A 24,818-nucleotide genomic window follows, 5' to 3' on the forward strand; every position below is an offset into this window, starting at 1 on the left:
AGTTGTTACTTAACCTTCTAATTTCTGTATAAGTCTAATTACATGAAACAGAAGTTGGTGTTTTGATTTTTTACTTTGCTTTTCTGTTTGGAGTGTCACTGTAACCACTGTATTGTAAATGATGGAAAATAATTGCATACGTTAAAAAAATATGAAACTTCATAAAGTAAAAAAAATAAAATAAGAAAAAGATAAATAAAATAAAATAAAAATAATTGCCAAAATCATGTAAAAAAAAATAAATAAAATAAAAGGCATGATGCAATGTGAGATAAGACAAATAAAAAAGACTGCATAGTGCATGAGTTCATTTATTTAAAGTTATAGAAAATGAAAAACAGTAGGATAGAAAGATTAGTGGTTTTCAGGAGATAGCGGATGGGTAGAGGAGGTATAGAGAATTTTTTGAGGTAATAGAAATGTTCAGTATTATTGTTATAGTTTCTTGGATACACATTTATCAAACTCATCAAATATCACATTTAAAATTGATGAGTTTTATTGTATATAAGTTACATAACATAACTTATTTAGAAATAGAGGGAAAGCCATGAAGAACCTGTATGGCTCAGTTGGTTAAGTGGCTGACTTTGGCTCAGGTCATAATCTCATGCTTTGTGAGTTCAAGCCCCAAGTTGAGCTCTGTGCTGACAGCTCAGAGCCTGGAGCCTGCTTGGGATTCTGTTTCCTTCTCTCTCTTCTCCTCCCCAAATCATTCTCTGTCTTTCAAAAATTAATAAGCATTGAAAAAAAGAAAAAAGAAATAGAGAAAAAGCTAGAGTTTGTGTACTTTATGCTGAAGAAATTCAGACCACTTCTGCACTTGCCAAAGTTCTGGATGTGAGTCTGAGTAAGCCTCTTGATCCAGCTTTAATTTGAAGGATGTATAAAAGACAAATGATGGTGTTAAATTGAACCAATATTATAAAATCAACAAGATCCAGATTATGAAAACTCTATAGGTCAAAAGACCAGGATTCTTCAACAGGCAATTTTTACAGACTTAAGTCATCAAATTGGGGGGTTGGAAGAAGTAAATTTCATCAATATTGTTTAGAGAGGGGCACCTTGGTGGCTCAGTCAGTTAAGTTTCTGATGCTTGATCTCAGCTCGGGTCTTAATTGCAGTGTCATGAGTTCAAGCCTTGCATTGGGCCCCACACTGGGCATGAAGCCTACTTATAAATAAATAATAAATAAATAAATAAAAGTGCATAGGGATTTATGATTGGGTAATAAAAACATAAAGCACATTGCCAGATTCCAGTCCAGCATGTAGGAAGCTTAGAAGTCACCACTCCATCACAGCAACAAATAAAAACATGAACAAACTGGGTATTAAACAGCTCTTCTTATATTTGTCAGAGAAGTTAGGTCACAGATTAACCTGTTGCCTCAAAAACTGGAGTGTACAGGCGTATACATAAAATCACAACCTACTAGAGCAGAAACCCATGAGCAGAAATGTCCAGTGAAACTAGTGCTGGAGCAGGAAAATTTATGTAAATTATGTAAATGACAAATTACTGGAGACTCAGTGTGGACAAATCTGAGAGTTAAATACTCCAAGGGGACCCAGGCACAAGGCAGCTTTTACACGTTTATAAGTTTCACCTCCAAAAATTCTACAAGGTCCTCACAGTAAATATCAGAGACAAATAATCTCTGTGCTTCCATTATGAAAAGGGGAAAGGTAACCATCTTACAATATGCCAGAGCATTCTGTTCTTTTTTAATAAGACCTGCCCTGAGGGGGGAAAAAAACTATTATACTAAAATATAACCTGCTAGAGTTTAATCAGAATCTAACCAATCGGGAGAAGGGAAGTACCCAACTCCAGCTTTCTTTGGCCATCCTGTCCCACTCTAAAGGGAGAAAAAAACTGAAGAACACTGGAAAAGTTCACATTCCAGAGGCCTCCTCACCAGAAGACTGAGGCTTGATCACAAGACTATAGCATGTATTCCTTCCCCCCATAACCTATTTCTACGTTATTAAAGGCCTGTTTATCATATCTTTTTACACAGAACATCATATCAATTTTTTAACAACAAAAAATTACAAGGTATATTAAAAGGCAAAAAGCACAGTGTAAGAGACTGAATAAATATCAAAGCCAGAGTCAGATATAGCAGAAATGTTAAGATTTTCATACCATTAATTTTCTTTAAACTGTGACTAAAATATGCTAATGGCTTTAATGGGAAAAGTAGACAACAAACAGATCATATAAGCAGAGAGATGTAAATCCTACAAAAGACCCCTAAAAGAAATGCTAGAATTTAAAATCACAATAACATAAATGAAGAATGCCTTTAGTGGGATCATGAGTAAACTGGACAGGATTAAGGAGAGTCTCTGAGCTTGAGGCTATGACAGTACAAATTTCAGAAACTGAACAGGAAAGGGCGGGGGGAAAGGTGAAAAAAAAGAATACAGAATATCCAAGAACCCCGGGACAACTACAAAAATGTGTAAGAAATGCAAAATGGGGATTCCAGAGGAAAAGAAATGGAAAGAACATAAATGATACTTAAGACAGTAATGATTGAGAATTTCTCCAACTGAATCTCAGACACTATATCACATTTCCAGAAAGATGAGAGACACTAAGAAGGATAAAATCAAAACAAACAAACAAACAAAATCAAACAAAATATATGCCTAGACCCATCATATTTAAACTACAGAAAATCAATAATCAAGAAAAAATTTTGAAGGAAGTCAGAGAAAAAACACATTGCTTATAGAGGAGCAATGGTGAGAATTGCATCTGATTTCTTCTCAGAAATCATGCAAGAATAAATAAATAAATAAATAAATAAATAAATAAATAAATGAAATACTTAGTGTTAGGAGAAAAAAAATACCAACCTAGATGTCTGTACTCTTGACATTAAATTGCAAGAATATGTTGCCAGTAGATTCGCCTTGCCAAAAATGTTTAAAAGGTAAGGTCAGGAACACAACAGGGATATCCACTCTCACCATGGTTGTTCAACAGTACTGGAAGTCCTAGCTTCAGCAATCAGACATCTTAAAGAACTAAAAGCATCCAAATCAGCAAGAAAGAAGTCAAACTGTCACTCTTTGCAGATGACATGATATTCTATGGGGAAAACCTGAAAGATGTCACCAAAAAACAGCTAGAATTAATACATGAATTCAGCAAAGTCACAGATATAAAATCAACATATAGAAATCAATTGTATTTCTATGCACCAATAATGAAGCAGCAGAAAAGAAAATCAAGGAATCAATCCCATTTACAGTTGCACCAAAAGCCATAAAATACCTAGGAATAAACCTAATCAAAGAGGTAAAAGATCTATACACTGAAAACTATAGAAAGCTTATGAAAGTAATGGAAGAAGACAAAGAAATGGGAAAAACACTTCATGCTCATGAATTGTAAGAAAAAGAATTATTAAAATATCGATACTACTCAAAGCAGTCTACATATTTAATGCAATCCCTATCAAAATAACACCACCATTTTTCACAGAGCTAAAACAAATAATTATAAAATTTGAACCAGAAAAGACCCCAAATTACCAAGGTAATGTTCAAAAAGAAAACCAAAGCTGGAGGCATTACAATTCTGGACTTCAAGCTATATTACAAAGCTGTCATCATCAAGACAGTATGGTACTGGCACAAAAACAGACACATAGATCAATGGAGCAGAATAGAGAACTCAGAAATGGACCCACAAATGTATGGCCAACTAATCTTCAATAAAGCAGGAAAGAACATCCAATGGGGGGGCGGGGGGAGACAGTCTTTTCAGCAAATGGTGTTGGGAAACCTGGACAGCAACCTGCAGAAGAATTAAACTGGACCACTTTCTTACACCATACATAAAAATAAACTCAAAATGGATGGAAGCCCTAAATGTAAGACAAGAAATCATAAAAATCCTAGAGGAGAAAACAGGCAACAACTTCTTTGATGTAGGCTACAGCAACTTCTTACTAGACATGTCTCCAAAGGCAAGGGAAACAAAAGCAAAAAAGAACTTTTGGGACCCCATCAAGATAAAAGCTTCTGCGTGGAGACAAAAACAATCAACAAACTTAAAGGCAACCAGAGGAATGGGAGAAGATATTTGCAAATGACATACTGGATAAAGGTTTAGTATCCAAAATCTATAAAGAACTTATCAAACTCAACACCTAACAAACAAACAATCCAGTGAAGAAATGGGCAAAAGACATGAACAAACACTTTTCCAAATAAGATATCCAGAGGGGCTAACAAAAACATGAAAAGATGCTCAACATCACTCGTCATCAGGGAAATACAAATCAAGTCCACAATGAGATACCACTTCACACCTGTAAGAATGGCTAAAATTAACAACTCAGGAAACAACAGATGTTGGTGATGATGTGGAGAAAGGGAAATCCTTTTACACTGTTGGTGGAAATGCAAACTAGTGCAGCCACTCTGGAGAACAGTATGGAGGTTCCTCAAAACATTAAAAATAGAGCTACCAACGACACAGCAATTGCACTATCGGAATTTATAAAGGATACCAAAATGCTGATTTGAAGGGGTGCATGCAACCCAACGTTTATAACAATGCTATCAATAATAGCCAAATTATGGTAAAAGCCCAAATGTCCATCAACTGATGAATGGATAAAGAAGATGTGGTGTGTGTGTATATATATATTTATACACACACACACAATGGAATATTACTCAGCGATCAAAAAAATGAAATCTTGCCATTTGCAACAAAGTGGATAGAACCAGAATGTATTATGCTAAGCAAAATAAGTCAGTCAGAAAAAGACAAATATCACATGAATTCACTTATGAAATTTAAGAAACAAAGCAGATAAACATATGGGAAGGGAAAGAAAAATAAGATAAAAACAGAGAGAGAGGCAAATCATAAGAGACATTAAAGACAGAGAACAGACTGAGGGTTGCTGGAAGGGATGGGTGGGGAGGTGGACTAAATGGGCATTAAGGACGGCACTTGTTGGGATGAGCACTGAGTGTTATATGTTAAGTGATGAATCACTAAATTCTACTCCTGGAACCAGTATTACACTATATGTTAACTAACTCAGATTTAATTGAAAATCAGTCAATCCATCAATGAAAAGAATATTTTTTAATTAAAAGAATTTCTTCCAAGAGAAAAAAATTAAAATGCCAGAAACTTGGATCTACATAAAGAAATGAACGGCATTGGAGAAGAAATAAGTGAAGGTGCTTTGGACTGAATTATCGCATTGTTCAAAAAATAAATAGGTCAATGGAACAAGATAGAAATCTTAGAAATAGGCCCATAAATATAATCAACCAATCTTTGAAAAAGAAGCAAAGATAGTCTTTCAAAAAATGGTGCTGGAATGAGTGGACATCCTCATTCAAAAAAAAAAATCTAAACATAGGTCATATACCCTTTACGAATATTAACTTAAAATGCATGATAGACCTAAATGTAAAACATGAAACTAAAGAACCCCTGGAAAATAATATGGGAAAAAACCTACATGGCCTTGGGTATAGAGATGCCTTTTCAGATACAACAAAGCATGATATGAAAGAAATAATTGATAAGTTGGACTTGATTAAAATTTAATACTTCTGCTCTGTAAGAAGAGAGAGAGAGAGAGAGAGAGAGAGAGAGAGAGAGAGAGAGAAAGAGAGAGAGAGAGAGAGAGAGAGAGAGAGAGAATGAGAATACAAGAGACAAACCAGGAGAAAACATTTGCAAAAGACACATAAGGCAAAAGACTGTTATCTAAAATATATGGTGAACTGTTCAAATTCAACAATAAGAAAATGAACAATCCAAGAAAAATGGACAAAACACTTCACCCAAGAAGATATGTAGATATCAAATAAGAATATACAAATGTTCAGGGGCGCCTGGATGGCTCAGTTGGTTAAGTGTCCAACTTTGACTCAGGTCATGATCTCTTGGTTCATAGGTTCAAGCCTTGCATTGGGCTCTGTACTGACAGCTCAGAGGCTGGAGCCTGCCTATCATCTTGTGTCTCCCTCTCTCTCTGCCCTCTCCCCACTTATGCACTCTCTCTCTCTCTCTCTCTCTCTCTCTCTCTCTCTCTCTCTCTCTCTCTCTCAAAAATTAAAATAACCATTTAAAAAAGTTCGACTTTCTATGTCATTAAAGAATTACAAATTAAAACATGCAATTCCATCACACACCTATTAGAATGACCAAAATCCAAAACACTAAAATCACCAATGCTGGTCAGGCTATAGAGCAATGAGAACTTTCATTCATTGCTGGTATAAACGAATAACAACCACTTTGGAAGATGAGTTTCCTGTTTCTTACAAAATTAAACATTTCTTTGCAAACACAGTGCAGAAATTGTTCTCCTTGGTAGTTAACCAAGTGAATTAAAAACTTTTGTCCACAAAAAGACCTGCACGCAGATGTTTATGGCAACTTTATTCATAATTGCCAAAACTTAGAAGCAACCAAGATGTCCTTCAGTAGGTGAATAGGTAAATAAACTGTAATACATCCAGACAATAGAATAGTATTCAGCACTAAAAAGAAATGAGTTATCAGGTCATGAAAAGACATGAGGAATCTCACACTTTTAACATACTACTAACTGAAAGAAGCCAATCTGGAAAGGTGATATAGTATATGATTCCAACTATCTGGTATTCTGGAAAAGGCAGAACTACAGACAGTAAAAAGATGGGGGTTGCCAGGAGTAAAGGGTCAGAGAAGGATGAATCAGCAGAGCACAGAGGGCTTTAAGGGCAGGGAAAATATTCGTTATGATATGATAATGGTAGAGACATATCATTATACATTTGTCCAAACCCATAAAATATATAACACCAAGAAGGAGCCCAAATGTAAACTATGGACTTCAGGTATAACTAGTGGAATGTATCACTGTGGTGCAGAATGTCCATGAGTGAGACTGTGGGAGAGGAAGGGAGGCGGGGCAGGGGTTATATGGCAACTTTCTTGCACTTCCCACTCAATTTTGATATGAATCTAAAACTCCTCTAAAAATAAGTTTATTATTTCTTTATTGTTATTTATTAATATAGATAAATTTGGATTAAATATTGGATTTATTAATATATATCAAATCAATAAATTGTTTTTATTTATTTATTAATATAGAGTAGTATTTTACTGACATGGAAACACATTGTGTTGTGACACATACAAACAGTGTCCAGGATGATCCTAATTTGTTTAATAGAAGCTATGTTCATGAGAAAATAAAACACAAAGCAACACAAGAAAGTGATTAAGAGTCAGGATAGTGGTTACCTTGGAAGGCTGAGAAGAGCCCTTGTTAGAAAGGGCTACGTGGAGGGTCTTTCCAGTGGCAGCGGAGTTCTATTTTCTCTCCTGCCTTGTGTTTATGAGATATTCATCTTACAAATAACTCACTAAGGTTGAGGTTCTCCAAGTCTGGTCCCAGATAACAGCATCAGCATCACCTGGGAACTTGCTAGAAATGCACATTGGTAGACCCTGCGTAGGCCTACTGAATCAGAAACTCTAGAGATAGGATGAGAAAACTGTGTCTGGACAGTCTGTCCAGGTGTTCAGATACATGTAAAGTTTGAGAACCATTGCACTGAGCTCTACATGTGTTCTGTGCAGTTTACTAATTCTACATTTTATTTTACAATAAGAAGGTTAAAAGGTTTTTTTAATTGCTTAGTGAAGTGTTTTTTAGAAAGTCAAGGATGTGTAGCACTTGGGTGACTCAGCCAGTTTAAGCTTCCAACTTTGGCTCAGGTCATAAACTCACAGTTCGTGGGTTCCAGCCCCAGAACATGGGGTTCTCTCTCTCTCTCCCTCTCTTTCTGTCTCTCTGCCCATCTCCAGCTTGTGCACTCTCTCTCAAAATACATACACTTTACCTTAAAGAAAAAGAAAAGAGGTAAGGGGGGAACTTCTATTATATATGTAGTTACAAGTTTTATATATTGATATGGTAAGAATATGAAAGAGCATACATCAAATCCTTAGCATTGACTAATGCAGGGAAGTGGAATTACAAGTGATAATTTAACTTCTTTAAATTTCTATCACTGACTTATTAATTTGAGTTGAATATCACTTCCATAGCTTAGAAGAATTATAAGATTTAAAAGATTAAAAACACAAAAACTAAAACTTTAATTTATGCATTTTCCAAATTGACTTTCCTAGAATACTAGTATCCTACCTGATGTTGATAGGTATTCCAAGTAAAATGCTCAGTAGTCAAATAAAGTATAAAAGATATTTTAGAACTACAAAATGAGTATTCTAAATGTTACCAGAGTTCTCCCATGTTTACCTTTACCCAGTATTTCTCATAAAAAAAAAAAAAACTATGAATGCTTTCTTCCCAAATTTTCCTATTAACACCTAGCAGCCATGGTGTGTTCGAGCCAGCTTGTGCAGAGATCCGGTTGGGCTCATCTCTTCCCAGTTCTGTGTCCAGTAACATTGGGTTGGCAGCTTGAAATCAGCTATGCTAAAAGTCTGTATGCCATAGAAATCAGCAAACATTTCAAATCAAGACTCCACCTACCCCCTGCGGGCTGGTTGTGAAGCAGTTTTCATCACACCACCCTAGCAGACTCAATATGTTATAGGACACAAAAAAATTCTGCTTTACATTATTTCATTTTATTGGAATCTGGTTGTCCTCAATAATTTTAATGTTATCTTCATCTATAATCCATAAAATTAAATCAAAATTTTACTATTCCTAGCATACTAGAATTTATCCATATAAAAATTTTTAACACTGAAAAGAATATTGAAGAAGAGTAGAAGTTAAGAAAGCAAAAGAAGTAGAAAGCCATCTCCTGCAATGTTGCCATACAAGTGTGGAAATCTGAGGGTAGAATGAAACATTTCTAGCATTTGCAAGGCAGCAGGAGGAGACAATTTTAAAATTTTATGTTTCTACGATACTGCTTTTCTTAGCTGACATCAAATTCTAAATATTTTTTTCTCCAACTACAACAAGTGCTAATCCTACCCTGGAGAAACAGTTCCACTTCCCCACAGGAGAGCATGTCAAAGTAGTTCTAGATTGGTGTGTTTTTGGCTAAGATGACCAAGATCCTAAAGAACATTGTCCCATCCATGTTGAAGCAGTAAGCAACTTCCTCTGTCAGACTGGTCTGAGATACAGTTCCCGTAAACACCATCCTTGACAGCACATACGTCATTCCTTTATCCATCCTCAGCTACTTTTACATAGATTCTTCAGAAGTTAAAACATGGTACACCCGTAGAAGTGGGACAGGGGCCAGTGGTTGGAGATTTCTGAACAGGTGGTGGCCTGCCAGAATGTGACACGTAAAGCTCATCTTTATAATGGAAGATTCATAATATTCCTTAACCTTGTAACAAAAGAGACAGATGTTATATAACCAAAGTCCCCCCTTGCCAGCCTGGGCTGCTGGCAGCCACCCTCCTTAAACAGAATTAGAACACACCACACAGATAAACTATGTAGCATGCGTCTATGAAAGCAGAAGTGGGAATCCCAGCAGCAGGAAAACAAACCTGTTGCCCAGCAACACTGTGGCCATGTGCTTTACAGTAACATTGAGCTCAACTCTTGAAGCAGGACTCCAATTCCTCATCCATGGAGTCATGCATACCAGAATTACAGGCTTGCATGCCATAGGCTTCTAGTGAAATAGGAAACTCTGATTGTGAATTGTACCCTGGGCTTTCCTCATACACAGTAGTAGAAAGTGACCATGAGTTCAAGCAGAATTCTTCTTGCTACATGACTGTTCAGGGATGATGCCCAGCCATTTACTGATACCTGTAAATCACAGTGAGAATAGATACAAACTATATTACCATGTTGATATTAGTATTTACATCCTTATTATATTTATATCATTTTATTTTCATAAATAAATTTTATAAATGTTATAGACACTATATCATATTTACCTCTGATTCTGGGGAACATTAAATAAACAGCTGAGTTTTTATAATTCAGCCTCCTCATAACACATATACACAGTCACAGGGACCCACAGAAACTATGAAGATGAGTGAGGGTTACCAAAAGTCAAGCCCACTTCTAGTCATTTCCTCTACTGTCAAAACATCTCGGACATATAAAAGCTCCATTTGTCTTCAGTAATTATCCTGGATGACTCTATGCTGACAGGTGAACTTCAAACATCTTTTTAGGCTTATGTGAAAAGCATACATCGATGTTATTTCATAATGAGACCCATGGGAGTTGAAGATTCCCTAAAGAATTCTTAAGACTTTTTTAAGTCCCTGATCACTACCATTTGCTTCCAAACTTTAACTCTTTATCTGACTATTAAAAACATAGCTATCTACATCCAAATTTCACAAGAGAGAGAATTTTCTAATCTTGGTGATATTTTGCCTTCATCATAACAGCTACCAGATACTGTGGCACTTTTTCAGTTATTTTATTTACATTATTTTATGTATGTATTACAACGACCCTATGGAATCAATAGCTTACAGATAAGAATACTGAAATTCAGAAAAATTATAGAACTTGTCTAGGGATGCATGAGGTAGAACTAAGATTTTAACTGTCTTCCTAAAACTGTTTAGTGTTCCCACTTCAATAACCTCCCTCAACATGACACCAAATATTCACTGCTCTTGCTTCTTTAATTTCTTGAGTCAGCAAGACATAGGCGCTGTATTCCAAACATTCTTGTGAAACTCAAGAACAAGAAAATAAGGATCCTAGTTTGTTTATAATCTTCTAGAGTATCCCTACTGGGAAGGAACCCAGTGAACAAGGACTGAACTGCTCCCAGATTCCCATTCGAGAGCATGTAGTTCCAAGGAAGGCAGCCATTGCTGCGTTGTAATTGAAATGGGCTGACTTTTGTGTTATCTCTGTGGGATCTGTTCTGGCACTCACAGTTCCTAGCCCTTAACTTGATGAATGTTGGCACAGCACAGTGGTCGTTGCTTGCAAGAGCTTTAATGAATGATTGCATTCTGATTGACTTCTAGCCCAGACAAAATGCTGAATATATTCACTTTCAATACCCAGTGGCTCTTCCATTAATGCCTGGCTGAGTTTTACATGTAGACCAAAGTCCCTAATAAATGTAGCCTTAGATTTAGTCACAAAATTCCACACCATCAGATGTGACTTGCAGCATGTAGAGAGACATCAGGATAACATCAAGATAACATCAAAATACCTTTCAATTTTGCTGTGAATCTAAATCTGCTGTTTAAAAAGGTGTCTTTAAAAAATAATAGGTGTAAATTTACAACTGTAGGTTGATTGTATGTGCCTCAAAATGGTGACCAAATGAAAATTAAAATGTAAGGAGTTAGAATTTTTCTTGGTAACCAAGAACCTTTGTATCGCTAATTTTTTATATCACTTCTAGGAATAAAATGTTTCTCCATCTTTGTTAGGTGTGTCTACACAATAACAATACCTTTTGTATCCTGATAAACAAGAAAAACTGAGTCTAAATAAAAACTTCAGAGGAGAAGGTACTGAGGAAAGCACAGTGTGAGGAAGGGTCCGAGGGCACTTTCAAATACCTGCATAAACAATGAAGGTGGAATGCTGGAAAGACTCCAGGACTTTATCTGTGTGTCCTTAGGTAAATAACGTATCTTATGTGTCTCTCCTCATCTGTAGATTGCGGATAACAGTATTCCCTTTTTCAGGGATTGTCATGAAAGTTAAATCAGGTGGTAATTGTGGAAATATTGTCTAATATCTAGAGTCCTATATAAACTCCAATATTTACTAATGTGCTAGGGAAATTTTGTGGTTATTTGGCTGATGCTCCAGTTTTTCAGTCATACTCGGTGTTTTTTACAAGTCTGAGGCAAGGAAGACAATAGGCTAGTCCATTTGTGTATAGATATTATTTAATAACTAAAACCTAAAGAACACTTCAGAAAAGGTGCTTTTCAAAGGACTCCATTCTACACATCTGTTTGGCAACACACTCCCTATTCCTTCTTTTCTAAATATTTTTTAAGTTTAAATTATATATACCTAATGAAAAATTAGAAAGCATGCAATAAAGAGCATGAAAAATTACTCATGATACCACCAAGACATCAACAATATTAATAATTACCATATTTAGTTTTAGACATTTTTCTATATACTTCTGTTTTAACCAACAATAGAAACTATTATTGAATCATGTGTAATAATTTTTCCTTATAATAGTAATACATATTGTTATTTTTCCTTTTCCTGCGTCAAACAATATTCTTCAAAAATATTATTGTAGGTAATCTAAGTATAATAACATTTTAATGTATGGCAAAATCAATTTCCCTAACCATTTTTCTACTAATGGATATTTTATTTACAGTATGTTTCTGTCATAGAATTCTGAAAAATTAACATATATATATAGCATTATGTAACATATATATATTATAAGAAATCTAAATCTTTGTGCAATCTGTCCCCAAGAGGTGAAAATACTCTGACAGAGAATATGAGCTTTCTAAGGCTATTGAAAGAGAATGACTAAGTTGTTTCTCTCATCAATTGGTATACATTTACACACCCACCAGCTACAAGAGAGTCCATTTCAACAAACACTTGTTAACATTGGCTATCAAATTCAAAATCATTTGTTCCTTGTTAGCTAGAAAATGATTCCTCATTTTAATTTTATTTTCTTTTATTTCTAAAAATGTTGAGATTAAGTATTAATGTTCTTAATTTATTTGTCTAACTGATCTATCACGGTAGTGAAAATCTCTCACAATAATTAAATTTTGCTAAAACTACTCTGAATTTCTGAAAACCTTCAGCTTCTCTATTAGTGATACTATAACATTCCATGCCTGAGAATTTTTTAATGTTTTTATCTTTGCTACTAATTTTTACCATCTTTTGAGTAAAATGAACTTCTTTATAGAATTTAATGTTTTTGCGGTAAATTCCACTTTATGGGGGCAGCGGGGTGGCTCAGTTGGTTAAGCATCTGACTTTGCCCGGGATCATGATCTCACAGTTTGTGGGGCTCTGTGCTGACAACTCAGAGACTGGAGCCTGCTTTAGATTCTCTGTCTCCCCCTCTCTCTATGCCCCACCCCCACTCACTCTCCATGTCTCTCTCTCAAAAATAAACATTTTAAAAATCCACTATATATAGTACTTATACTGCTTTCTTTTCGTTTGTGTTTGTCTTGCATTTATTTGCCAATATTTCCAAATACATGTGTTTTAGGTGAGAAAATTATAAATAGTATATCACTGGATTTGCTCTTTCATTGAGATGTTTAACTACTACACATTTTTAGTAAGAGTTTCTTTTTTATTGATATTTCATTGCTATATAACATTATATTAGTTTCAGGTGTATGACATAATGATTCAACATTTATATATTTTGCAAAATAATCACAACAGTAATCTATCGTCATAGGTAGTTAACAAGATTTTTTCTTTGTGATGAGAACCTCTAAGATCTATTCCCTTAACAATTTTTAAATATACAATACAGTATTATTAACATAGTCACTGCGCTATACATTGGATCCCCATGACTTACTTATTTCATAACTGAAAGTTTGTTCTTTCAACCACCTTACCTATTTCACCTACCCCGCACCCCTGTTTCTGGCAGCAACCAACCTGTTTTCTGTATCTATTTCTATTTTTTTTAAGATTCCACATATAAGGAAGATCCTATAGTACTTACTTTTTTCGGTCTTACTTATTTTACTTAGCACAAGACCCTAGCACAAGTTTCATTTACGTTATCACAAATGACAGGATTTCCTACTTTTTATGGTGAATGATATTCCATTGTATAAACATACCATATTTTCTGTAACCATTCATCCATTAATGAACACTTAGGTTGCTTCCATGTCTTGTCTATCATAGAGAATGCTGCAATGGACACGGGTATGGATATGTCTTTTTACATAAGTGGTTTTTTTCCCTTTGAGTAAATACTCAGAATAGAATTGTTAAGTTTTAGAGGAAACTCCATACTGTTTCCCACAGTGGTGGAACCAACATTTCCACCAACAGTGCACAAGGGGTCCCTTTTCTCCCTGTCCTCACCAAGACCTGTTGTTTCTTGTCTTTTTGATAATGCCTTTCTAAGAGATATAAGGTGATCTCATTGTGTTTTTTGATTTGCATTTCCCTGATGATGATAAGCATCTCTTCATGTGTCTGTTGGCTATCTGGATGTCTTCTTTGGGAAATTTTCTATTCAGGTCCTCTGCTCATTTTTTAATCAGATTGTCTAACTTTTGCTATTGAGTTGTATGAGTACTATCTATATTTTGGATATTAACCTCTTATCAGATATATAATTTGCAAACATTTTTTATCATTAGGTTGTCCTTTCATTTTATTGATAGTTTCCTTTGCTGTGCAGAATACTTTTAATTTGATAGAGCTGCTTGTTTAGTTTTGCTTTTGTTAACATTCTTTTGGTGCTGAATCCAAAAAAGTCAATGCCATGATTGATGTTAAAAGGCTTACTATCTACATTTTCTTCTAGGAATTTTATGTTTTCAGGCCCTACATTCAAGTGTTTAATCCATCTTGAGTTATAAAATAGGGGTCTGGTTGTAAAATAGAGGTCTAGTTTAATTCTTTTGCATGTGGCTGTCCAGTTTTCCCAGCATCATCTATTGAAGAGACTGTCCTTTCCATTGCACATTCTTGGCTCCTTTGTTGCACATTAATTGGCCCTATATACATGTGTTTATTTCTGCACTCTGTATTCTGTTCCATTGATATATGTGTCTGTTTTTGTTTCTATACCATACTGTTTTTACCACTATAGCCTTGTAATATATTAACTAATATACACTTATTGGTCTAATTAGTACCTGATCTTGCCTCTACCAGTATGTATTTTCTTTTTATCCTTTTAAAAATATGTACCTGATGATTTTCCCCATTTTATTTTCCCTAAGTAGAGGTTTAATTGGAGGAATTGGGTGTTTGTTTCTTTGTTTTCGTTGCTGTTTATACTTTGACTTGCAAAGAAAAATATCTATACTTATCCTTTGAGAAATTACCTTAAAGTTTTCAGAGACAGTATAAAATTATATTAAAGCAACCATAAGAGTTAGATCAAAAAACTCATTTGTTAACTGCCACTGATAGTGAATAAAATGTTTTGTGCCTTGCTTTTGAATATTCTCCAATTTCTATATTTTAATTTCATTTTTTCTGCATTTTTCCTTCCTTAATATATTATGCAATAAAACCCAAATTTTGTAATCCATGTGGTACTTTAGACTAAATTATTAGCCTAATTATTTTTACCAATAATTTAGGCTAGTTTCCTTTTGTAACCGCTACTTCCTTTGTCAAGGAAACTTTTATACTATTTACATTGTTATAATTCAGATTTTCAAATTATGTATTTATGTTGTCAGGATAGCATATTTTTAATTCAAACATACCAAAGAATGCCATTCAGTTGCTCTCACACATTGATAACTTCACTGGGATTTTTAAGGATTGCACCAGAATATGCCCAGTTTTTTTTGGCTTTGTTTTTATAAATTGAAGTAATTTACTTCAGTATATTCTAGTTTTGGGGACTGAGGACATCCTTTTTGCCATGATGAAGTTTTTGTTTTTCCTTTGATCACAGCTCTTGATTCACTCTTCTATTTTTCTATTTATAGAATTCTATTTTATATAGCTTAACCTTTTGATGGGTCATCTACATCTCTCATTTTTCTCCTCTTAATCTCTGAATTATGTGTGAATATATTTAATTCATTTTTTGTTTCATCAATTCAACTTTCATCATTTTGCTTTTACTGATTTCATTTTATCTATTCATTAAACAAGTAGGTTTCCCTTATACGTGCAATACTTCCAGAACATAGGTTGCTGGATGGTTTTCTCTGTCCATAATGCCCCCATATCCATATTTCATATTCTCTCTCTCTCTCTAGGCTTCAATGATTTTTCATAAGTCTGATGGTACTTCTAATTATTTATCCTACAGAGAATAATCTATTCTCAGTTAGTAGTAGCTTATGATCAAATATAAGACTGATAGAATTTATAAGGGTCCCTGCTTAAAGCTTTTACATTTTTAAAGACCATAGTTTAAGGCAGAATAAATTTAAAAATTAGGAGAAATTGCATTCACAGTAAATTTGCATATGTTCATAGATTTATAAGTCTAGAGGAATTGGGGAAGTGCGGGTGGGAACGAGAGCCATAGCAAAGAACTTTGTTTCAGCATTTTTCTGAATGTCTCTTGGACAAGCAGGCTTTGGCATCACCAAATCACTCAAGGGTTGCAGCTTCTGGTATCCAAAACATTTCCTATTTCAGTCCCTTCCAACAACTCACTGTTTCTCCTACCTGCCACCTTGCTCACCAGCCACTCCTGCTGGATCTTCCTGTAATTTGCTGAGCCCTGAACCAATCACTGGCAGCATGTGGAGGGAAGCAAACCTTTCCTACTCTTGAGGGACTGGTGGAGGATGCAAACTGAAAACAGTGTGATTCAACATAATATGACAAGGTCTATTGTATGTAAATATTGGGTACTTTGACAGTTTAGTGAATGCACACATATTATCAGGTTGTAATCTACCAAATGTAAGTAAAACTATTTATATAGAGCTACTAATTGAACTCATTTTGATTGAATTTATCTTTGAATATATTGAGACAAATTTATTTACTGGTTTGGTTTCACTTTTTTTATGTCATTAACCATCAGGTTATTTTGTTCGTAATAAAATATTACCTCTTTTCTCATCTCTAAGACATCTTATGCCAAAATCAGGGTAAGAAACTGTTATTTTCTCCTTATATCTTCATATATCCACATATCTCAAAAACTTATTTAAACAGTTGCATCCAATGAGGTTCAAAGGCAGAGACAAAGCAATCAACTTGTTCTACTCATGCATTGATTGGTAAAACAATTGGCACAATGAAACAGCCACTATCACCAATTGTGTCTAAGCCTAGATACCATCTTCGTATAGTTTGCATAGACTCTTATGTCACCTTGAGCAAACTGTTTAGTAATTTAAACATGAATTTAAAATTTTTAAGAATATTACCTGGTTTTATATATATAATGTCTTCAATATTTTATGCATAAACATATGCATATTTTATGTATGAAATATTATAAATATATAATTATAATAGCATCTACAGATATATATACATATACATATATGTCAATGTCAGTTTGAAATTGACAGTTTATTGGTGAGAACATGTGTACAAGCATTTGCAGGGGAAGTCTATTCACTATGAAAACAATTACCCCTACATGACAATAAGGTACACACCAGAAGACAAATCAGAAAGGAAGAATGAGGATGAAAACTTAAAGCCTTGACAAATCACTGTAATAAGAGATTCCTTTTTTCAATTTGCTGATGGTCTGTTTCTCCAGATTAATAGTAATCCAATACCATATGTTTAGTTCAACCCCTACAGCTTTTAGTGCAGGACTCTCAGATTCAGGCTGCCAGGTCAGCGGCTTCAGCTGCTTTTGGCAGTGTTTTGATTTTTCCCAAGAATTGTTACAGTAACTCTGAATCTGAGTTTCTTAAATAAAATTTGAAGCTTAGTGCTTTTATCTCTTTACTAGGGTATAAGACTGCCAGAGAAGCCAACAGTGGTCATGCATATTTCAATTTATTTACAAATATTTTGAGAGTTTATCAGGAAGTTTGAAAAACTGTCAATCTACTTCTGACATTTGCATTTATGTGTCCAAGTTAAATTTTTTAGCATTTTTTTACCAATAATTTTATTTGGATGGTTACATAATACTTTAATAAAAGTAGGATCTCAAATGCATAGAAAAGTACTGTTCTCTGTACATTTCAATATAAAGTCAAGTGTTTTCATTGAAACAATATGGGTTGTTTGGGGGAGAAGAAGATAATCACATAGGAGTTAGCGAAAAACAAAAATAAATGAAAAAAACACACAGGCCCTATTTATGAAAAATGTGCCTGATTAATTTTTTAAAAATTTTTTTTGTCTTTTATTTATTTATTTATTTATTTATTTATTTATTTATTTATTTTTAAAAAGCAATATATGACGTACATATGGTAAAATATGCACATTAAGTACATAGCTCGGTGGGTTTTTACATAGGATGACGCTAAGGAACTGCCATCCAAAACAAGGTAATATCACTTACTGCTGAGACAACAGGCAATATTCAGGGTTGCCTGCTTCTGTATGAGTAGATTCATATTAAATCTTTTTGCTAATAGCATCAGTGATTACATTCCATCAGAAAACACATTTCTGTTTGTGTCATTCCTGGAGGGAAGTCTGAAAACTTGGTCAAGATGAACATAGCCAGTTTTTGTCTACAAGCCCTACCTTGCAAAATCTACATTTTCAGGCACATGATCAGGTACATTAATTCCAATGCGGTGAATTAGAATTTTAAAATGTTCCCCATCTTCTTAGGGCTGAGATCCCTGGAGATGTAGCCACTTCCAATTTTGCTTCCTGGCAGGGAGTTCACACTTTCTTCATGAAGATCCATTTGTCTCAGCCAGCATTGTCTTAGCTGAGCCTCTGACTTCAAAGCTCAGTTTCTCCAACACCAGCTCCTGGGAGTCTTACGTGTCCATATCCCTTTGGAGGGCTGGTTCCGGATTTCTCTTACCATCATATCCACTGGACCTCATACCTCACAGAAAATGCTTGTGTACTTATGGGCAGACAGACAGATGTGTTACTTCAGTTTCCAGGGGGGAAATTGGAAATTTTCTTTTCCCCTGGCTCCTCCCATACCTCAAAATCATACCCCAAGTCCTTCCAAGTAATGAGGATAAAGTCAGTCATACTCCCAAATGTTTACTTACCCTTCTGAAATAGAAGTGACCTGAACAGTTCTTTTAAAGTGGGACCCTGAGCTGAGATTCGTGGAGGGGAGGTGGGGAGGGGTGGAGAACAGGTGTGCTTCCAACGCTGGAATTCCACTCTCAGGACTCTGACTCCTCTAGAGGCTGCTAACCTTCTCAGGCTCTTGACTTCCAACTATTAAATATTTTAAACCAAAGGGAAAGCAGACCGTGTTTGGGGTCTGAAGGTAATGCCTGGGACCCACCAGGCTGTGTGTCCTGTCAGTAGGAAGTATAGCGCATAGAGTGGCTTCCAGACCGGCTGTCAGTGGGGCCACCAAGTTGATGGTAGTTCCCTTTCTACCATCAATTATACTCACAGTCGCACCCCTTTTTCCAGTGTTCTTATCTCATTGGAGGCTTTTCATTAACACCTTATTCCTCTGTACACACTTGGGGCACAGCATGTTGTCCTCCAGGTGTGGGGGTGAAAAATTGCAGGCAGGTAGTAGGAAGAGGGCACACACTCTCCCCCGTTTTTCAGGCACCCAGGCTTGCCCTGCGTGAAACTGCAGGCGAACCCAGCCCCCGGTGTCTGCTGGCAGGCTTCTCCCATGGACCAGGCACCACCGGACCCCATAGGAGTCCTGTGGGGATTCCACCGTCTCCATCTTCCCAGCCCTGGCTGCAATTTTGGACCAGGAGGCAAACACAGCCTCTGGGGCTGAAGTTGTCACAATCACGGTTTCTACTCCCTCCAAGAGAGCATCAGACCCAACAGGGGCCTGCACCCCACCCTCAGGGGAAGTAGCCATCTCAGGAGGATGGGTTCCATGAGAAGAGATCTTTCTCATGGAATTTTCCAGAGACATTTCCCCTGTTTCCATCCTTGTTCTTTTTTGTGATGGTGAGAGAATCTTGGCCTCCTTTGCAGTGAGGGGAATGCTCCTCGTTTGATTAGGGTAAGCAGATTCACACCACCGCTTGTATGCATCTAATTTCTGGCCTTTGGTGCTCAGCTTCAGTTGTTGGCACCAGGCCCGCAGGACGTCTCTGTGAAGCAGGTTGGCTGGTGGTTTTGTCAACCTTGACTTCTCTTTAGATATGGAGAAAGCAAAAGGCAAAAAGAACTCCACAAAGAAGTCAGGGGAAGACCATTTGGCTTGCAAATCCCAACCTGTACCAAGAGAAGCCACAGAGAAACAGCAAGCTTCTGGTGAACCAAAGTTACAAAACCCCCCAGGGAATGGGACCAAACGAAAAAGATCTATGAAAGAAGACAAAGAAAAGACTGCACAAGACAATAAAAGAGTAAGAGTTCGGAAGAAAATCCCTATTCCTCAATTACCTTCCACACTGTCTTTTATTTATTTCTGAGAGACAGAGAAAGACTGTGTGAGCATGGGAGGATCAGAGAGAGGGAGACACAGAATCTGAAGACAGGCGCCAGGCTCTGAGCTGTCAGCACAGAGCCCGACGCGGGGCTCGAACCCACAAACCATGAGATCACGACCTGAGCTGAAGCTGGATGCTTAACCGACTGAGCCACCCAGGCGCCCCATGATTAATTTTTAATAAGCAAGAGTCGATAAAGTGGGTAAGTGAGTAGACATCTAGAGAAGATTTTTTAGAGTTCTCTGGAAGACATTGGATTTTCTCAGTTTATAAGGAAGTATGGTTTTCTAGTCTGTTTAGATTTTTCTAATTATTTTCTTCCAGGTGAGGAAATAGCACTGTATAGCATTTCGTGAAAATGACATAAACTATGACTTCAATGTTTTCAGGGAATATTCACCTCAACTTTTTGAGAGTAAACTGACTCAGAAAGAGAGATAGTCTCGGACAGTTTTTGCCAACTCCTGGGGTTGAAAAATACTGCTCGGAGAAGTCTACTTCTTATATTATCTCTAATAATTCATTTAGGGAAAATGACCTTGTTGTGCAACTCTGGAGCTGCTAATTAAGATTAATGAGGATCTTGCTGTTTTGCACTGGCTTGTTTCTCCGATCAAGCTAGTTGAATCCGGACTGGTCTGACGTCCTGCCTGGACAGGGCTGACATCCTGCCAAGGAGCCAGCAATAGGCTGGGGAAAGGTTAAAACACAGAGCTGGCAAGTAGTGACATTTTGAAAGTTGAATTTGGAGCATGGACAACAGAAAGGAGGCCTGACACCCAGAGGTAAAGGTGACAGACTCTAAGTCGAAGAAAGCCTCTCAATTCTGTCTTGGAAACATTTATGTCTTTTTTAGTTATCAACCAAAACTGTGCACAGACATTTAAAAAATTCCAGCAATTAGAGTTACCACTGAAAAACATGCAGACTCAAGAAATTCTGAAACATTCAATGAGGGACGCAAAACCTGAGAGTCTACTGAATACTGAAAACGAACCGAGGGTTGAGGGGGGACGGGGAGAGGGAGAGGAGGTGGTGGTGGTGGAGGAGGGCACTTGTGGGGAGGAGCACTGGGTGTTATATGGAAACCGATTTGACAATAAACTATTTAAAAATAAAATAAAATAAAAATAAATAAATAAAACAAAACAAAAAAACAAAAAAAAAAGATCATTTCTCTATTTGCCTATTCTACATTTTTTTTAAGTTTATTTATTTATTTGAGAGAGACAGAGACAGCTTGAGTGGGAAAATGGGCAGAGAGTGAGAGGAAGAAAGAGAATCCCCAGCAGGCTCTGCACTGAGAGCATAGAGCCTGACATGGGGCTCAAACTCACAAGCCATGAGATCATGACCTGAGCCAAAACTAAGGCTCCCACACTTATCCAACTGAGCAACCCAGGTGCCCCTGCCTGTTCTACATTTTTAAAAATAATAATAAACTACATTCACTTCCTGTAGGTATCCCAATTTTTTTATTTTAGCAGTAGGGAGTATTTCACTTTGAAAATATATTTTAAGAAGCAATGATTTTTTTAACAACCTACTGTACTCCATAAAGACTTACAAATAATGTAGAATTTCTATTTGGCAGCTACAGATATTGTGATCACCTAGGGGAAACTACAAAGTTTGAGGGAGCAACAGCAAAACTCAGATATCATTGTTTTCTCCAGAGCAACAGACACTATTTCCTCCTCCGAGCCAGCAACACAAGATTGTATTATTTTGTTGATTCTTATATGTAAACCTGGGAAACAGAAGTGTTTGCAATTTTCTAACTATGCTGTCACACTTTAATAAATATGTCTTCCTTGCATTATATTGCTTATGTTCAGTCCCTCTATGTGATGACTAACAAGAAATAAAATAAGGGGAATATTGTTAAGATGTCAGTCTTTCCCCAAAATGTGCTATAGAGTCAATAGAATTCCAGTCAAAATCCACCAAGATTTTTCTTTTGAAATCCTTGAGCTGATTCTAAAATGTACATGGAAGCATTCAATAGCAAAAAAAATTTTTTTACAAAATAACAGAGTTGAAAGAATAACAGTACACAATTTCTAGACTTTTTATAAATCTATAGTAATTAAGACAATGTACTGGAGAAACAATAAACATGTAGATCAACGAAACAGAGTAGAAAATACAGAAACAGACCCACAACGCATATGGTCAGTTGGCTTTGGATAAAGGTGTAAAAGCTATTCAATAGTGGAAGGATAATCTTTCCAACCAATGGGCTGGAACAACTAGCTATCCATCTTCTTTTTAGTTATCTTGATCAATACCTTATACCTCATACAAAACTTAAAATGGATCATATACTTTCAGTGAAACCTAAAATCATAAAAGTTTTAGAAGAAAACAGAAGAAAATCTTTGTGACCAGGGGTTAGCCAAAGATGTTTAGGCATGACACCAAAAGCACAAACCATTAAAAAAAGTGACAAATTGGACTCCATAAAAATTAAGAACTACTTTAAGGGAGTGAAAGCTTGACCATATACTAAAAGGATATGTTTGTAATATAAATATCTGATTTGAAGAAAAAAAAAACTGTGTGGCACCTGGATGGATCAGTCAGTTGAACATCTGACCTAGGCTCAGGTCATGATCTCACAGTTCGGGAGATCAAGCCCCATGTTGGGCTCTGTGCTGAAAGCTCAGAGCCTGGAGCCTACTTTGGATTCTGTGTCTCCCTCTTCTTCTGCCCCTCCCCTGTTCGTGTTCAGTCTCTCTCAAAAACAAGTAGCCATTAAAAAAAATATTAAAAAGACAAACACCTGTATATACCTAATATAAAAAGACCTCTCAAAATACAGTAATAAGATAGCAAATAACCCAATAAAACAAATGGGCAAAATATTTAAAAAGATATTTCACCAAAGAAAATATACAGATTCAAGTAAATACATGAAAAGATGTTCAGCATCATTTATAACTAGGGAAATACATTAAAATTACAATGATATAATACTAAATACTTATTAGGATAGCTAAAATATATTTTTAATATCAAGTTCTGATCAGAATATGGAGCAATTAATGATGGGAACACAAAGTGGTAAAGTCAGTATCTAAAACAGTTTGGCAGTTTCTTAAAAAGTTGAACATACACTGCTAAGAGTCAGTAATCTGACTCCTAGGTTTTTACCCAAGTGAAATGAAAACCTTTGTTCATACAAATAGCTCTATGCAAATGCTTATATTTGCTTCCCTATAATCACCACAAACACTGGAAACAACCCAAATGTCCCTCAGCTAGGGAAAGCATAAACAATGCAATGGAATATGACTCAGTTACAGACAGACATGAACTACTGATACCACAATTTGACCAATTCTCAAATGCATTATGTCAAGCAAAAGAAGCCAGACTTAAAAGGCTATAAATGGTATGATTCCATTTATATGACATTCTTGCAAAGTCAGAACTATAGGGAAACAAAAGAATTCAGTGGTTGCCAGAAGCTAGAAATGGGTAAGAGGGGCTTAGGACCATGGGGGAGTTTTGAGGGTGATAGAATGATTTTGTATATTGACTATGTGGTGATCATAGTCACAGAGATGTATGTATTTGCCAAAACTTGCAGAAACACTGCTCTACAAAGAGTAGATGGGGGTGGGGGTGGGGGAGTGTGAGGGAGATATTCCAAAATATATCAAGATGGAGGGCAAAGTTTAGAGGCATTAAGGAAGCATTAAGAATAGTGGAACTAGGTGTGTGGGCCACAAGGCCAGGGTAAGAATTATGTCAGCCATTTGTGACCTTAGGCTTTTGATATATTGTTTCTTGAGCAAGTTGCTTAACCTCTCTAACATCCCTATCTTCTTCTATGAAATGCAGGCGCATAAGATCCACTTCATAGGGAACTGTATGGCTAAATGAGAAAAAGTGCTTTGTCATAGCACAGCTCTTGATACATAATGATTATTCTAAGTAAACAGTAGCTGTAGAATATACCTCTGTTGCCCAGTGTCTCATCCCTTGGGCCCCCTCTGATTTCAGTCACAGATGGAGTGGACAGATTTATGTGTCTCAAACTCACGATGCACTGACAGCATCCCATCTCAAGAAAGTGCCTTGGGTCTTTCTGCATTCTGCCCCAGGTCCTGAGAACACTGCTGGGCCAGCTGGAAGTGCAGCCTAGAAGATAGGGAGTTCAGACCCCTGATATCACCCTTGGCAAACGGGCTGATGGCAGTTTCTTGTCCTTCAAAAGAACTGTGGAGATTCCAGGAAAATAGAGGCCCCTTGCCAACAGCAATGACCATAATAATGTAACTTCATATTGTCTTCCTCCTCCCCATCTCATACTTCTTACTCCATCTCTCCAGCTTTCTGAGATCACCTCTCAAATCAACTGTCTCTGCCACTGCTCCACTTCAACTTCTGCTTTCCTAAGAACCCAAACTGACATGCAAGCTTATCACCAGAAAGCTGCATTTTTAAGTCGATGCAATGACTTCATGACATGTCCAATTTCTCATGCTCCCAACCTTACCGTGTCCTCTTCCACAAGTGATATTTAAGCCGTGATGTGTAACTTGCTAAATACCTGTTCCCTTGTTATCCCACTCTGCAATCT

At 36.3% G+C, this 24,818-nt stretch overlaps 1 pseudogene; it reads right to left on the bottom strand.

Annotated features, from left to right (window-relative positions):
• Window positions 1–19,242: 19,242 nt before the first annotated feature.
• Window positions 19,243–24,504, bottom strand: LOC115301147 (annotated as a pseudogene).
• Window positions 24,505–24,818: the final 314 nt, after the last annotated feature.

This window comes from Suricata suricatta, chromosome 1 (assembly GCF_006229205.1).
Source record: "Suricata suricatta isolate VVHF042 chromosome 1, meerkat_22Aug2017_6uvM2_HiC, whole genome shotgun sequence".
NCBI lineage: Eukaryota > Metazoa > Chordata > Mammalia > Carnivora > Herpestidae > Suricata > Suricata suricatta.